The sequence below is a fragment of the Berghia stephanieae genome, chromosome 15 (genome assembly GCF_034508935.2).
Source record: "Berghia stephanieae isolate SIO BIC M18660-M18661 chromosome 15, UCSD_Bste_1.3, whole genome shotgun sequence".
NCBI lineage: Eukaryota > Metazoa > Mollusca > Gastropoda > Nudibranchia > Aeolidiidae > Berghia > Berghia stephanieae.
In genome coordinates, this window is record NC_088374.1 from 988,031 (window position 1) to 994,191 (window position 6,161).

Here is a 6,161-nt window from a genome sequence, read left to right on the forward strand (position 1 = left end):
TGAATTGGCTGGAACTTGTCTAAAGGGGTAACACAGAATGTATTTGTATCTATAAATGGTTCATACCGATCTAGTTCTGAACGAATGTTATGGATTTTTTCTTTAAAAAAGTTGACAAATGTGATTGGAAAGTCTCTTTGATTGGTTGTAGATGGTAATGAAGTGCATCTTTCACGTCCAAGTAGATCATTGCAGATGTTAAAAAATTGTTTGTAAGATTTAGAAATTTCAAATTTTGAAAAAAATTACGTGGTCATTGCCGATTTATTGTTGTCTTCGAGGCACGAAATGTGTTCATGAATAATTCACGATGAACCGTAAGGCCTGATGTTTTCAGCAGTCTTTCTGCTCTCCGACACTTTGTTTTAGTCTCTTTAACGTCCGACGTATACCACAGAGCATACTTGCGGTTGGTGACGGTCCTTGTTTGGAATGGCGCATGTTTGTCAAGCGTTTCGATGCGATAACTATACCACTGGTCTGGAGAAATCATTGAATTTTTAGTAAGTTTTGTTTCTAAATCGTCTCTGAAATTCTCCATATTAATGCCTTTAATGTTTCTGGTTGATGTGGTGGTAGTTTCTTGGCATGGTTTTGAAACGTCAAGATTAAAAGAAATGAGGGAGCGGTCCGAAAAGGGGAGATAATCGACGATGGCGTTGGTTTTTTTGGGACTCTGAATATTCTACAATTACCCAATCTAAGATAATAAATGCTTTAATTTATAAAGTGAATGGCGTTTCTAGGTCCATAAATCTTGTCTTTATCTACTATTCCACATGACAACGAATTGATGCCAATGGTTACATATTACGTTTCCAACATTTTTCATGAAATCGTAATCTTTACAAATAAACTTGAGCTTTTAAAATACATAGCGCAAAATTCTCTAAACACAGTCAAGGCGCTTTACAAAGCGTTCCTGACCACAGCAACAGTCAACTGTTAGAAAAAGCCATGACGCCTGTTAGCCGATATTACAAATTTCTCCAAAAAAAGACATCGTTGTTAACGACCAGATACTCATTTAACACCTGCGGACGGCAAGAGAATGTGAGTAACGACCATTTTTCAGGGACTCAACTATGCGTAGAGCAAGGCTCGAACCCATGACCTTCCTGTTCGAAACAGGGTGTCATATCACTACACCACATAGCCGTTTTAATGATATAGATAAAATGGTCGTGTAAATTTAACCTCAAACTAAATATCAATTTGTCTTTTCTTGTCTCCTTTATTTGGGGGGGGGGGGGAGGGCAGTGAAATACATAATTTATATCTGACGATATCATCATTCTTGACTTGGATTTGATAAACCGTTTATGTCCAGTTTGTAACACTTGCCTGTGACATGTTACCTTGTTTACCCATTGTATTTAACCAATAGGTGGTAGTTGATGGTCATCTGGTTCCTCTGGGAATGACAGGAAAGAGTATAGATAAAATCATATACGTGTCTTTTGAGGAAATTACAAAAAAAGTTAAAATACACGTGTTTTTACACGTCGGTACATATTTTAGTAAAATAAATAAATAAAAGTAAATTTCCTTTATTCGCCCCAAAAGAGAAATGTGTCTCTAGAGTCTATTCCAAGAGAAGCCAGGAATAACCCAGCCGTCAGCCTCAGTGCAGCGCCGCAAATTGAGCTAGGGCGAGGTGACTAGCTCAAGGCCACACAGCTCAGCAGCGCGTGATCGTACTCCGTACTTTTCTGGAAGGAACAAAGACCGTATCGCTGGACTACGCTGCCCCCTAGATTTATAATTAATTGCTAACGTATTTAATAAGACATTATAATATTTATACCATTAAGAATGTATCCACTCTCCTTTTTATCAGAAGGTCATGTGTTCGAGTACCCTGCGGCGCAGTTGAGTCCTTTGAACCTGTCCTATACTCATAATATCTCACCGTACTCAGGTGTAAAAGAAGTACGTAATAGCAAACAGCGTTGTCTCTGTCAGAAAAAAAAATGGTAACATCGTCCTACATGTTTAGTGTTGCTGTTTGTCTGGGACCCCTTGTAAACATCTTTAAACACGTTTAATGTATATTTCTATATATGATATCTCAAGTATGAATCTAGTTGGAATTAGGCATTTTATCTTTCTTAGACTTTGTCAGGAAATGATAACAATCAATCTAGACCTGTTTTAGTTCCTTATTTAAACTAAATAACTCTGGATTTTTCAAAACATCAAGCATACTTTTAATTTACTTTTATATAGCGCACTATCAACTAAACGTGCCCAAAGCATTTTACAAAGGGTCCCAGACCAATAGCAATTAGTAACATATAGAACGAGACATGAACGGCGATATTACATTTTACACCACGCAGTTTATGGCCAGGTACTCATTTTACACCTGAGTATGATGAGAGAATGTGAGTAAAGAGACTTTTACAGGGAATTACTCTGCGCTGAGAAAGGCTCGAATCCAGGGCCTTTCATTCGGAAAGCCAGTGGCATAGCACAATATATTACTAAAAACCTGATCGAAGACAGAGAAATATTGGGTGTTGCTCACTGTAGAGAATTTGATCTCAATCCGAGATCCTTCCACTGAGTGGACGTTCCGTACAGTTTTCTGTCGTTGATCTGTTATTTCAGGAATGCATTTATGTCTTCATTGTTCTATTTTGTTGTTGGCTGATGATGGGTTTTGAGCCCGAAACTTTCAGTATTTGTCCCAACCAGTTTTTAGCTTTTAGCGGAAACAATCTGAGTAGTTTCTTTTGTATCAGTCTATTTATGTGTATCTACATAAAAATAAGATTTAGCAATGAGAAGAACGGGTTTGATCCAAACAACAAATTTTCATCCTCCCATTTTTTTTAGCTGCACTAAATTCTCATCAAGTCCTATGAGTATCAATAGTGTATGTGTGTCCTTCACAATTTTAATGCAGTTAATAGAGAAAACAAATCTTTGAAGCTCTTAAGTTTATCATAAGGTTCTCTGATTTAGGTCAGAAAAGGACAGACTTTTGTTTAATTAATCTAATATTTGTAAAGAAAAATAGCAACATTTGTAAATCCGACTAGAATAACTATTGGATTCTTTATACTAATTAAAATTAAAGATCCCTGTATTAAAATAACTTGTTACATTTTTATGATTTCCAATGAATCAATGATAAGCTTAAGGCATCATCACATTATTTAACTTACCAATTATTTTGACTACAGACATAATCTGTCATCCCTAATTCGTACTACTACTTCATTTGTTTGGGTATACTTTCTATAGCAGAATAAAAACTTCAGATTTTATTATCTCAAAATTAACTTGCTGTAAAACTAGTACTTTTAGCACAGGTTCTGTAATTACACATTGGACTTATTTGATAACACATAAACAACCACAATATAGGGGTACTTGGACCACGAGGGGTTAAGTGGGTCATGGAGGGTTACTTAGGCCAAGGGATTTATCTTGTGAAAACGAGACAACACAAGGCAAAAATTAAAAGAATAACAAACAATATATCTATCTATCTATCTATCTATCTATCTATCTATCTATCTATCTATTTATCTATCTATCTATCTATCTATCTATCTATCTATCTATCTATCTATCTATCTATCTATCTATCTATCTATCTATCTATCTATCTATCTATCTATCTATCTATCTATCTATCTATCTATCTATCTATCTATCTATCAACCTATCTGTCTGTCTTCTATTTCTATGTCTGAGTGGTCTGATATGCAGCGTTCCATCTGGGGTATGGTGTCAAATACTTCCTCTCCTTGCACATTCTCTGACCCATTATTGTTTTTTAAAAGGAAAAAAAATAGGAAAGAAAAGGAAACAAAATAACAAAAGGGGAAAACGACACAGAGATACACCGCAGCCCGCGACTGCAACATCATAAATTATAACCAATCCCTCTCCCTCCACCACCACCCCGTGAAAATAACGCCCTTCCTGGTCGTCTGTACAACTTAGAGCTGCCAACCACCGAAGAAATAAAATACATCCGGAAGACCTAAAATGTTTTTGTAGTGAGCTTGCCATGTCAATTATGGTAATGATTAGAGATCTAGAGGCGGTGTTGGTGGTGGTGGTGGTGGTGGTGGTAGTGGTGGTGGTGGTGCTAGTGTTGGTGGTGTCGAGTGGAGATATGAGTAGAGTGAAGAGAAGTAAAGAGAGAGAGAGAAGAGAAGAAGAGAGAGAAGAGAGAGAAGAGAGAGAGAGAGAGAGAGAGAGAGAGAGAGAGAAGAGAGAGAGAAGAAGAAGAAGAAGAAGAAGAAGAAGAAGAAGAAGAAGAAGAAGAAGAAGAAGAAGAAGAAGAAGAAGAAGAAGAAGAAGAAGAAGAAGAAGAAGAAGAAGAAGAAGAAGAGAAGAAGAAGAAGAAGAAGAAGAAGAAGAAGAAGAAGAAGAAGAAGAAGAAGAAGAAGAAGAAGAAGAAGAAGAAGAAGAAGAAGAAGAAGACAAAGGAGAAGAAGAAGAAGAAGAAGAAAAATAAGAAGAAGGAGAATACAACTAAAGAGAGGAATGAACAGAGAAGGAGCAAGAGACAACTCGACAGAGGGAACAAATAAAAGTGTAAAATAATGCAGAAGAATATGCCGTTATGTGGTCTTGTGGTATGACACTTGCTTTCAGATTGGAAAATCCTGGGTCCTAGCCTCGATCGGCGCATAGTTGAGTCATTGAAAGAGGCGCTTTACTCACACTTTTATCACACTCAGGTATAAAGTGATTACCAGGCCGTTAACTGCGTTGTTTTGTCTGAAAAAAATGTAATATCGTCTAACAGGCGTCGCGTCTTGTCCTACATGTTAAGTGTTGCTGTTGGCCTAGAACCCTCTGTAAAGCTTTTTCAGACTTTGAGTGGTTATTGCACTATATAAAATCTCTCGCTATTATTTGTGACGATGATGAAGTGATGTTGGTCTTGTTTTGACGATGATGAAGTGATGTTGTTCTTGTTTTGATGATGATGAAGTGATGTTGTTCTTGTTTTGATGATGATGAAGTGATGATAGTTGAGGCGCTCTGTGCGTGATGGTAATAAATATAATGCTGCTGTTACGGCAATGTTGATGGAGTTAATACTGTGATAATATTTTGTGTGGTCTTGTGGTATGACAATCGCATTCGGACTCATACGTTCTGGGGCGGTACAATTTTGAGTTTTTGGAAAAGGCTCTTTACTCACATTCTGTCATCCCACGAGGTGTAAATGAGTTGTTTTGAAAACAACGACTTTGTTTTCGAGGAAATATTTTTTTCATTGATTGGAATAACACCTTACAGTCCAGTTTTTCACATTAATTGATGATGATGGCCTGGAAATGCCTATGAAGCGATCTCAGCAGATATCAGGGGAAATTGGACTGAATTAAATCTTAAGTCTTTATTACGATCAGGACGGGACTGAGGTGATGCTTATGATAATGTTAGTGGCGGAAGTGATTGATTCTCTGGCAATGGTGACGTATGTTTTGTAGGTATAGTTGGAACGAAATTGACGTCACTTAGCTCTTTGATGTTGTTTCTAGACAATTGTTATAATGATTAGTTATATCGTAATTAATTCTGTCTATCAGATTATAAACGTTTGCGGTTACACTTTACTCTGTGTGTAGGTACGTTTTATCCGACTGGTGGGTGTTGTGATTATTTTAACTAGACGCATAGCATCAAAAGTTCTGATTTTGTTGTAGATGTACCAATGATGTGTTGGAGAATGTAGTGGTGAAGCAGCTGTCATGGTGATGGTAATTACTAATTATTTTTGAAGTCTGATTTTTAATAAGTGGTAAGTGTTTTTGTTCTTTTTCTCAGCCATCCATTAATGCACAGCTGCAAAAATTTGTTTAGACCTCTGAATCAATTTGTCTTAATAATAAAGTATTATCTTTTCGTGAATTTAAAATCAACACAAAATAATTTCACTTAATGCAGCTATATTAAAATCGATAACAGGTAATGATTGAAACTCACAGAACATTTATATTATCAAAACTATGAATTTTCCGCTTATCTGTTTTGAAGGAATTCGTTAAAATGGAATGCCCAGTTAATTAACACTCAAATGATATACTACAGTATTTGAATATGAAGGAACAAATGGCAATTTGTAACTATCAGACATATACTTTTATAACATCAATCACATTACTGTAAAAACCCAAAAGAAA

General features: G+C 36.3%; 1 long non-coding RNA gene across 1 annotated transcript in view; it reads right to left on the reverse strand.

Moving 5' to 3' along the window:
* Positions 1 to 1,343: 1,343 nt before the first annotated feature.
* Positions 1,344 to 6,161, reverse strand: part of LOC144960475 (uncharacterized) — a 32,598-nt gene continuing 27,780 nt past the window's right edge. Inside the window, exon 5 of the long non-coding RNA XR_013642857.1 lies at positions 1,344 to 1,414. This is a non-coding gene — a long non-coding RNA (uncharacterized LOC144960475). The remainder of the gene's footprint in view (positions 1,415 to 6,161) is intronic.